Raw genomic sequence first — 11,618 nt, forward strand, 5'->3', positions numbered from 1 at the left:
GTTTCCCCTACCTCCCACCTCCTCTCTCCCTCAATTTGCTTCTTCCTCACTACTTCTCCCCCCATTACTCTCCTTCTTCTACCTACCTTTCTCTCTCTTTATTACTCCTAGATAACTTACACCACCTCCATTAATGCATCTCCTTTCTCTTTTTCCTCCCCCTCCACTAGATAAATCCTTCCCCAACTAGCTTGGTAGATCTACCCATTTAATGAAGTGACCTATGTACGTCCCTAACTAGATCTAGCCATCTCAAGAAGTATGCTTTGTCCACTTTTGATCATTCCCTAGGTGTGTGGTGACACCGATCGACATCATCATCACCGTGCTCGATCTCGAGATATGTGATTATAATTGTGCGCTTTTGCAAGAATGGAAATATGTGTATGTGTGCGATATGACAAAATCGCTTGATATGATGGAAATTGTGTGTGTGGCTTGAGTTGCCGCCAAATTGTTCTTGAGTTGCCTATGTTTTGCCGAAATGTCGATTTATTTCCGTTTCAGCAAATTTCGGGCTAACTCTATATGTCCTATTTTTAGGGAAGGTCATGCCGAATTTTTGTATGACTTTGATGCATGAACGCATTTTTATATTCAATTTGTTTATTATTACCGTGCAGGCGTTCATGATGGTCAGTGGAACGATGGTGGATAGGTGGTTGCGGTCGGCGGTGCAGGACATGAAAGGAAATACCATGACAGAGGTTTTATGTCCGTGTTGAAGATGCAAAGGAATAGTTTGGCTCGACCCCTATGACGATGGTCGTGTCAAAGCGCACCTGCTCATGACTGGTTTCATGGATGGCTATACTCGGTGGATAATTGAAGATGAGGATGTTGATGTTGAGGACGTCGATGGGGCAGGCAATGACTTCACAGGGCAAGACGAATAGATGATCGATAATCGCGGCGGGGAAGAGGTCGGACATGGCGGAGGAGAAGGGGTCGGACATGGCGGCGGAGAGAACATGGACTCCCTGCCATAGAGTTTGTCCGTCCTAAGTTGATTCGTGCGGGACCCTCATGTTCAAGCACTGCTTCACAAGGAGACGAGTACTGAGAGAGCTGCTTCTAGAGAGGAGGCTAAGCTGCAACAACTAGTGGTAGACTCGAACACTCCATTGTATGATGGTTGCGATCCTGAGGTGACCCGCTTGAGTTTCATGCTCCAACTCCTGTAGACGAAGGCTAAAAACAAATGGACCGACACTAGCCTCGATGAGCATCTCAAGTACCTAAAGGATGTTCTTCCCGCGGGGAATCTATGTCCTACTAGTGTGGATGAGGCCAATAAGATTGTGTGCCCTCTTGATCTGTCGCATGTTAGATACCATGCATGCATCAATGATTGCATAATTTATCGAAAGGAGCACGCGGAAAAAACAAGTTGTCTGGTGTGCAATGCTTCTCGATACAAGAAGGCCGAGAAGAAATCTCCCTAGAAAGTTGTATGGTACTTACAGACCACTCCCCTCTCTAGCGATATTTCTTAGATCCCAAGGAAGCAAAGCTCATGTGCTAGCACACAGAGAGGATGAAGCCCAACGATGGATATGATTCGAAGCTGAGACACGTCAAGGACGGAAGACAGTGGAAAGTGTTGAACAACTTCTATTGGTATTTCGAATGTGATGCAAGGAACATCATGCTCGGCGCATGTACAACCTCCCCTAGTGGTGCATGAAGTTAAAGTACATTCACATGAGCATGCTGATTCAAGGGCCACAACCAGCGGGAAATAATGTTAATCTGTATCTGGGGCTACTTCAAGGGGAGTTAGACACATTATGGAAAACACCGGTCAAGACATGGGACGCCAGCAAAGGCAAGTATTTCTACATGAGGGACACACTGATCATGACGGTGCACGACTATCTCGGTTACGGATATGTCATAGGCCAGGTGTGCCATGGATATTGCGGATGCACACGGTGCATGGATGATATGATGTCTCAGCAGCTAACATCAAGGAAAGATGGCGGGTCTGGGAAAGTCGTGTACATGGGGCATCGAAGATGGCTTGAGAAGGATGACCCATGGAGAAACCATGGAGATCTATTCAACGGTCACACTGAGCATCAAGGACCTCCACGTAAGCGGAGCGGCACCAAAATTGATGAGCTGTTGAAAAACTGCAGTGCCCCGCACTGGGAAAGACGATGAAAAATTCGCCGGAGCCACTGCTGATGGTATGGCAGTCGAGGTCTGTGTTCTAGGACTTGGAGTACTGGCACAAACTCAACACACCTAATTGCCTTGCTCAAATGCATATCTGTAAGAATGTCCTTGAGATCTTGCTCGCGACACTGATGAACATGCCGGATAAGACCAAGGATGGGCCGAAGGCAAGAAAAGACTTGCAAGATTTGGAAATCAGGAAAGATCGGCACATGCCACCCCGTAAAAAGTCAAACGGAGATAGGCATCCCGCCATGCCAATACTAGCAGGTGCGTCAACAACATGGCACCGAACGCGGTCTACACCACTGTGTCCAGACTGAATCCACCTTTAGTGTTGGAAATATGCCCTAGATGCAATAATAAAGTGGTTATTATTATATTTCCTTAATCACGATAAAGGTTTATTATTCATGCTATAATATTATTGATCGGAAACGTAAATACATGTGTGGATACATAAATGAATAGCAAGTCCCTAGGAAGCCTCTACTAGACTAGCTCGTTGATTAGAAGATGGTTATGGTTTCCTGACCATAGACATGAGTTGTCATTTGAGGGGATCATGTCATTAGAAGAATGATGTGATGGACAAGACACATCTGCTACTGCTTTCTTAATGTCAAATACATGTTCCTTCAACAATGCGATCATGCAACTCCCAGATATAGGAGGAATACCTTGTGTGCTATTGATAAGTCAATTTTGCATCATGTTCTCCTACTACTATTTAGGATGTTTTTGTGCATAATAATGGTTTATCGAGAAATTCTAATGCCTTTTCTCTCATAATATGCAAGGTTTACACAAGGAGGGAGAATGCCGGCAGCTGGAATTCTGGACATATAAAAGCTACGTTAGAGTTACCTATTCTGCACATCTCCAAACGAGCTGAAAATATATAGAGATTTTTTTTGGAATATATAAAGAATATTGGATCAAATAACTACTAGAGGGGGCCACCCTGGGGAGCATGAGACACCAGGGCGCACATGGGCCCCCAGGCGCGCCCTGGTGGGTTATGGCCACCTCAGCCCACCTCCGGTGCTCATCCTCTGGTATATAGGTCATTTTGACCTAAAAATAAATAAGAGGAGGACTTTCGGGACAAAGCGCCACCGTCTCGATGAGGAACTTGGGCATGAGCGCTTTTGCCCTCCGGCGGAGCGATTCCGCCGAGAGAACTTCCCTCCTGGAGGGGTAAACCATCGTCATCGTCATCACCAGCAACCCTCCCATCCTTGGGAGGGCAATCCCCATCAACATCTTCAATAGCACCATCTCCTCTCAAACCCTAGTTCATCTCTTGTGTTCAATCTTTGTACTGGAACCTCAGATTGGTACTTGTGGGTGACTAGTAGTGTTGATTACATCTCGTAGTTGATTACTATATGGTTTATTTGGTGGAATGTTATATGTTCAGATCCATTATGCTATTTAATACCTCTCTAATATTGAGCATGATTATCATTTGTGAGTAGTTACTTTTGTTCTTGAGGTCATGGGAGAAGTCATGTTGCGAGTAATCATGTGAACTTGATATGTGTTCGATATTTGATGATATGTATTTTGTGATTGTCACATCCCTAGTTCTGGTATGCTCAAGGCTAGCTCGTCATTTGTGCATCATCTTTAAATTCCATTTAAATTTGAAATGAGGATTTGTGAAACCCTCAGAATCATTTCTGGAAATGACCCAGATAAAAATTGCTCCAAAATGTCCAAGAAAATGTTCATGTTGCTCTCTAAAAATATTGGGAAGAGATAAAAATAAAACCAATATTTTTAGGAGCTCATAATTATTTATTTTGGGCATTTGGAATTAATGCATAAATATTTGCATTGGATATATATTAGTTATATATTTAATATATGTCCAATATCTCTGATTTTTGGTGTGGGGCTTTGGATTAATCCAATTAGTCCCTACAAAAATTATCAGAGGCAAACAAATTGATTTAGTACTTTACTAAATCAGAAACAAAAATTACAGAAATAGAAAACAAAAACAGAAACAAAATGGGAAAAACTTACCTGGCGCTTACCTCCCTGTGTAGCCGGGCACTGTGCAGCCCAGCGACCCAACAGGCCGGCCCAGCCAACTGGCACTGCCAGTCGTCGTCTCCACCGCGCCAGGAGGACGCCGGGCACGCGCTCACCGCACGAGGCCACGCGCCCGGCCACCTCCTGCCTCCCTGCTTGCTCCGCGACTCCCTGCAGCGTCGCCACGCAACCCCACCGGCTCCCCTCACTCTTAGCCGTACTCGTCCCCTCCCCTTTCTCTCTCTCACGAGCACCACCGAACGAGCCGTCGCCGCCGCTCGCTGTTGCCGCGCCCACCGCCACGGCCTCGCCTCTCCGACGAGTCCACGAGCAACTCCGCAACTCCCTCGTCCTCTCCACTGAGTCACGCGACGCCGGACGCTCTGCATCGCCGCCACCAACATCGTCTTCGCCTCCGGCCGCCTGAGATCGCCGACGACATTCCGGCCACACCAGTGCTTCCCCGAGCTCACGCACGACGCCATCGAGACCGCCGTGAGTTCTCCTCCGCTTCCCCTCCTTCCCCACGCTTGATTTCGTACCGTAGACACGCTAGCCGCCGGACCCGAGTGGTCGCGCCGCCGTGGTACCTCCCCGTTGTGGCCAGATCCACCACAGCCCGCGCCTGCACCTGCCACCGCGCTCATCAGCCTCCCATAAGGCCAACGCCGCGGCCCGCAGCTCCTGCCGTGCCCCGCAGCACCCGGACGCACTCGACCGAACTCCGGCCACCGCCCCGAGCTCCGCTCCGGTTAGCTCCGGCGCCCCCGCAGCCTCCCACCTGCTCCCCTGGATGCGGACGATGACGGGCTACGCCCCAGTAGTCTCCGCGCGTCCAACCGCCGCCCGTAGCGCAAGTCCGGCGAGTCGCCGCCGCGTTGTTGGTCGCCGCCGCCAAAACTCCGGCGGGCTGACGTGGTTGCTTAGTTAGGTGCTAATCATTGCCTAATTAACCCACTAACACTGACACTGGGCCCCAGTGCCACTAATCCTTTTTAGTTAGGTTTGTAGTTAGGATTAATTAACTCTGTTAATTAACCATGACACTGACGTATGGACCCCACACGTCAGGTTTGACCCGGTCAGCCACGGTTGACTCGCTGACGTCATGCCTCTGTAATGCTGACGCAGTTATCCATTTTCTGGATTTAAATTAAATCAAGAAATTCCAGGAATTGTTATAAACTTCAAAAATTCATAGAAATTCAACTGTAGCTCAGATTGAAATAATTTATATATGAAAAATTATCAGAGAAATGCAATCTTCCCATTTGTACCAGTTTCATGGATGACAAACCAACCTAAACCTTCTGTATAGGTGAAAGCATATGAATGGCATTTATAAATGTTAAGTTTGGAGTTGCATTTGAACCCTTGGTTCAAATGGACTTCATTCAAACAGAATGCTAGTTGCATTAGCTCAAACAGCATCACATCTACATGCCATGTTCATGCATCATATTGTTGCATATGCTTGTGTATTGATTGTCGACACCGTTCCTTCTCGATAGGTCCTGCTCCGGAGACCGTTCCAGAGTACATGTCTAAGGAGCAGTGCCCCCTCTGGTGATCTACCAGGCAAGCAAACCCCCTTGTTCATTCCGATACAATCCTACTATCTCACTCCTGCTCTTAGTTATTGCATTAGGACAACAACGATTCAATTGCTACTTTGTGCTGTGGTAGTTGAACCCATTCCTCTGCATCACCTGCCATTGCCACAGGAAATAGTTGAAACCCACTAGCATGTGTAGGAGTTGATTGAAGCCATTGTTGTGTTCCTACCATGATATGCCTGCTATTGCTTAGAGTGTGTCAGGTCTGATTCATTGGGAATGAATTGGAGTGCAATGATCTTGTTCTGATGCTAAGAGTGAAGTGTGTGAACACGATTTGGTAAAGGTAGCGGTGAGAGGCCATGTAGGAGTACATGGTGGGTTGTCTCACTGGAACCATCCTCAAGCACTGAGTTCTATGTATGTTGTCCAATGAATAGATACTACCATGCATTGGAATGCTTAAGTGCCCCTCTCGACTTATTAACCCACTTGATCTCTATCCAGGAGTCGCAACTAGTTTCTGGTGTTTGTAGGTAGTGCTATTTTTCTACCAAGTGGCACCCGGCAGGGTGGGCTTGGGACAGACTAGGCACAGGTGGCACGGTGTACCAAGTGGCACCCGGATGGTGGGCTTGGGAACCCTGCTCACATCGTTTGGGGCCGTGAGCGACACCCCGGCCGGATCTCCTTGCGGATGGAACCCGAATAGGTGATAAACCTGGGCTAGAGTCTTGTGTGGTTAGTCAGGTCGTGGCTGACACCCTCGCCAGGCTTCCGCTTGAAGGTTGCCGAGTTACATGATGTGTACATGGCGGTAAATGGCGAGAGCGTGTGTGAAGAAGTACACCCCTGCAGGGTTAACATGATCTATTCGAATAGTCGGGTCTGTGGTTATGGACTTCTTGGATGCTTACATGGTACATAGACAACTTGAAGTGGATACTCTAAAATGCTCAAGACAAGTGTGAGTGCTATGGATGGCCTTCTCGTAGGGAGACGGGGATGAATCCATAGTAGTGTATTGTGTGGTGATTAGTGGACTCGTGTGCGCCATGTCACCTCAAGAGTTTCTGGTAGTCGTAGAACAGGATAGCCACAGAGTCAAAGCTGGCTTGCTGCAACTAAACCCCACATTACCCTCTTGATACAAATGCATGTATGATAGGATCTGATGTAAGTCTTGCTGAGTACCTTTGTACTCATGTTGCTTCACTTATGTTTTTGCAGCGGAGACTTCGGTCTTACTAGTGTTCTTGTGGACTTCGACAAGTAGCTTGTACCTCAGCTACGATCTTGATCGGATGTTGTAGATAGTCAGGCTCTTCAGCCTTTTTCATTGTAGATGTATGTACTCAGACATGTAATACATCCGCTTGTTGCTTGTATGCTCTGAATGATGGGTCATGTGACACCTGTTTGCAATAAATGCTATGATGGATCTTCTAAGCCTTTATCTATATGAGTTGTTGAGTTATGTTGTGATGCCATGTTGTACAACACATACTTGCATGTTATGCATACGTGTAACGTGTATTGCTATGTGTGCGATCTGACTATCTAGTTGTTTATCCTTAGTAGCCTCTCTTATCGGGAAATGTCTCCTAGTGCTTCCACCGAGCCCTGGTAGCTTGCTACTGCTCCGGAACACTTAGGCTGACCGGCATGTGTCCTTCTTCGTTCCTGTGTCTGTCCCTTCGGGGAAATGTCACGCAGTGTCTACCGAAGTCCTGTTAGCCTGCTATAGCCCGGTTTACCGGAGTCCTGCTAGCTACAGCCCGGATTCACTCGCTGATGACCGACACGTTCGTTGATGGGTCATGTATGCCTGTCCCTGTAAGTTAGTGCCACTTTGGGTTCACGACTAGCCATGTCAGCCCGGGTTCTTTGTCATATGGATGCTAGCGACACTACCGTATACGTGTGCCAAAAGGCGCAAACGGTCCCGGGCATGGTAAGGCGACACCCATGGGAATACCGTGCGTGAGGCTGCAAAGTGATATGAGGTGTTACATGCTAGATCGGTGTGGCATAGAATCGGGGTCCTGACAGCTTTGGTATCAGAGCCTGACTGCCTGTAGGATTACCAAGCCAAACTGGTCGAAGTTGAGTCTAGAAATTCTTTAGTTATGTAAGGGAATTGATTGTGGGAAGGAACATAAGGCTCTTTTTACTCCTTTACCTCAGGGCCTTCTGATCTGAGTCATCCTATCTTTCCTACGGGGTTAAGGAACTAGGATTCTCTTCCGTCTATCAGGATCACGTGTTACTACTCCGTAGTCCCATAGGATTGGTTGATCAGAGTCATACCCTAGTTTCGAGTACTTCTGGTGTAGCCTGTTTAGTATGATCTCAGAACCTTGAGTGGTGATGTTGAGTTGTTGTACTACTCCATTTTTAGCAGGATGTCTCATTCTGAGCATTTTACTGCCGTTATGCTGCCGGAATTGCCCTAACAGTTTGAGAGTTACTAATTTCCTTATCCTACATTCTATAGCCTATAGATGATGCTGATTCCGTCCTTGGTTTCGTTTCTCAGGATGTCGTCAGCTAAGCGAAGTTCTGTTGCTCGTAGACAGAACCACGGAGATGGTAGGGACGAGGATCCTCCCGACCATCCTTCGTTGGCAGAGTTCATGTTAGAAACGGAGAGGAACAAGCGTGAGTCTAACCTCTTGTTGGAACGTACCGAGGAGAACACCGCACATCAGTTCAATGGGTCTGCAACCATTCATGACTTCATCCGCTTGCACCCACCTAACTTTCATCATTCCATCGAGCCACTCGATGCAGATGACTGGCTCCGTAGCATCACTCATAAGCTGCGTTCCGCGAACGTAGCTGAAGATGACAAGGTCACCTATGCCACATACCACCTGGAAGGTCCTGCTAGTCTTTGGTGGCAGAACTATGAGGCTATGCTTCCAGCTGGCCAGATTCCTACCTGGAGAGATTTCACTGAGGCTTTTCGCGAGCATCACATTCCTGAAGCCCTCATTGATCGCAAGAGAGAAGAGTTCTGTAGTTTCACCCAGAGCAAGATGGTTGTTGATGCTTACAGTATAGAGTTTGAGAACCTCGCCCGCTATGCCACAGAAGAGGTGTCCACGGACGCCAAGAAGCAGGCTAGGTTTCCGAAGGTTCTCAACCCCAAGTTGCGTCGTGATCTCCACCTACATCATTGTGATACATTCCAAGCTCTTGTGAACAAGGCCATTAATGCAGAGACAACTCAGCTCACTTACGAGGAGTCCCGTAAGCACACCCGTGATTTGGGATCTTCCTCCGGCTCCAGTTCTCAGAAGCGCCGGATTTGGGTTCCAAACTCCGCTCTTCCTTCCGGATATTCACCGAGGCCATCTTATGTGGTGCCTCTCTCAGCTCAGTCGTATGTTCCACCCATGCCTATTGGTAGACTGCTTGTCAGTGCGGGTCCACCTCCAACTTCAGGGACTTGCTTCACATGCGGGAAGCCAGGACACTATGCACGTGACTGCTCTCAGACTAGTTATGCTCCACCCCAGCCCGAGAAGTCTGCCGGCCGTGGTAAGCCATCACGCAAGATGATCAGTGTCAAGTCAGCCCCTACTGAACGTGGATGTGTGCATCACGTCTCAGCTAAAGACGGTCATGATGATCCGGATGTCGTTCTTGGTACACTCCTTGTTAATTGTCATCTAGCACCGGTTCTGTTCGATACTGGAGCATCTCACTCCTTCATTTCTGAAAGCTATGCTAACTTGCACAACATGTCATTTTGTGATATGCCTTCTCCATCAGTCATTCAAACTCCTGGATCCAAATGGAAAACCTCTAGTGTAATCCATGGTAATGAGATCCTTGTTGACAGGCTTGTATTCCTTGCATCACTTATAGCCCTCAAGTCTACAGATATTAACATAATCTTGGGTATGGACTAGATGAAAACTCATTATGCCAAGATTGATTGTTACACTAGGTCTGTTCAGCTTACACACCCATCTGGCAAGGTAGTCACTGTCTCCACTAGAGTTGCAAAGCGTCAACTCTATTATCTTAATGCCAGCCCTCTTCCAGACCTTCAAGATATCCCGGTAGTCCGTGACTTTCCGGATGTCTTTCCAGAGGAACTGCCAGGTGTTCCACCTGACAGAGATGTAGAGTTCGTCATAGATCTTATCCCAGGGACTGCTCCAATCTCTAGGAGACCTTGCAAGATGGCACGCTTAGAACTAGCCGAGCTTAAGAAACAACTTGATGAGTCCTTGCAAAAGGGTTTCATCCGTCCTAGTTCTTCTCCTTGGGCTTGCCCCGTCCTCTTCGTTAAGAAGAAGGATGGTATGGACCGGATGGTTGTAGACTATCGTCCCGTTAATTTGGTCACGATAAAGAACAAATATCCGCTCCCCAGGATCAACGACCTATATGATCAGCTCGCTGGATCCTCAGTCTTTTCCAAGATGGATTTGAGGTTAGGCTACCACCAAATCAAGATCAGAAACGGGGACATCCCTAAAATGGATTTTTTTCACTCGTTATGGTCAGTACGAGTACACCGTCATGTCCTTCGGTCTAACCAACGCTCCAGCTACATTCTCCCGCTTGATGAACTCGATCTTCATGGAGTACTTAGATAAATTCGTCGTGGTTTATCTCAAAGATATTCTTATTTACTCGAAGAACGAGGAAGAGCATGCCGAACATCTTGGACTTGTGTTAGAAAAACTCAGAGAGCACCGCCTTTATGCCAAGTTATCCAAGTGTGAATTTTGGTTGCCAGAAGTGACCTACCTAGGCCACGTAATCTCTAGTAAGGGCATTGTTGTCAATCCCGAGAGAGTTAAGGCCGTTCTTGATTGGACTCCACCTGAAACCGTTAAACAAGTTAGGAGTTTCCTTGGTCTAGCCAGCTATTGTCGCCACTTTGTTGAAAACTTCTCTAAAGTGGCCAAACCTCTCACGGAACTTCTCAAGAAGGATAAAAAGTTTGAGTGGTCCCCACAGTGTGAGTACAGTTTTCAGGAACTGAAAAGATGCCTGACTTCTACTCCCATACTTGTGCCACCGGATTTAACTAAAGACTTTGTTATCTACTGCGACGCCTCACGACACAGACTAGGTTGCATTCTTATGCAGGATCGTCATGTGATTGCCTATGCATCTCGACAGTTGCATCCACATGAGGAGAATTATCCTACACATGATCTAGAGCTTGCAGCCGTAGTCTATGCACTCAAGACCTGGCGACATTACCTTCTTGTTAAGCGTTGTGAAATCTACACTGATCACCAGAGTCTCAAGTATATCTTCACCCAGCCAGATTTGAACCTTAGGCAAAGACGTTGGTTGGAGTTGATCTCAGATTATGATCTAGGGATTACCTACACCCAAGGCAAAGCCAATGTCATGGCTGATGCGCTAAGCCGTAAATCCTATTGCAACAATCTCATGTTGCAGCAAAGCCAACCACTTCTCCATGAGGAATTATGTAAGCTTAACCTTCACATTGTTCCTCACGGATTCCTTTCTACTTTGGTGGCGAAACCTACCCTTGAGAATCAGATCATTACTGACCAGAAGTTTGATAGGGGTGTTATCCGCATCAAGAGAAACATTAAGAAGGGAGTTGGTGGATGTTTCTCTATGGATGATCGAGGTGTTGTTTTCTTTGAGAATCGCTTGGTGGTTCCCAAAAATCAACACCCGCGACAATTGATTCTTAAGGAGGCACATGAATCTCCTCTCACGATTCATCCCAGTAGTACTAAGATGTATTAGGACCTACGCCAGAGGTTCTGGTGGACTAGGATGAAGAGAGAAATCGCTCAGTTTATTGCTAACTGTGATGTTTGTCGTCGC

Source organism: Triticum dicoccoides, chromosome 4B (assembly GCF_002162155.2).
Source record: "Triticum dicoccoides isolate Atlit2015 ecotype Zavitan chromosome 4B, WEW_v2.0, whole genome shotgun sequence".
Taxonomy (NCBI): Eukaryota; Viridiplantae; Streptophyta; class Magnoliopsida; order Poales; family Poaceae; genus Triticum; species Triticum dicoccoides.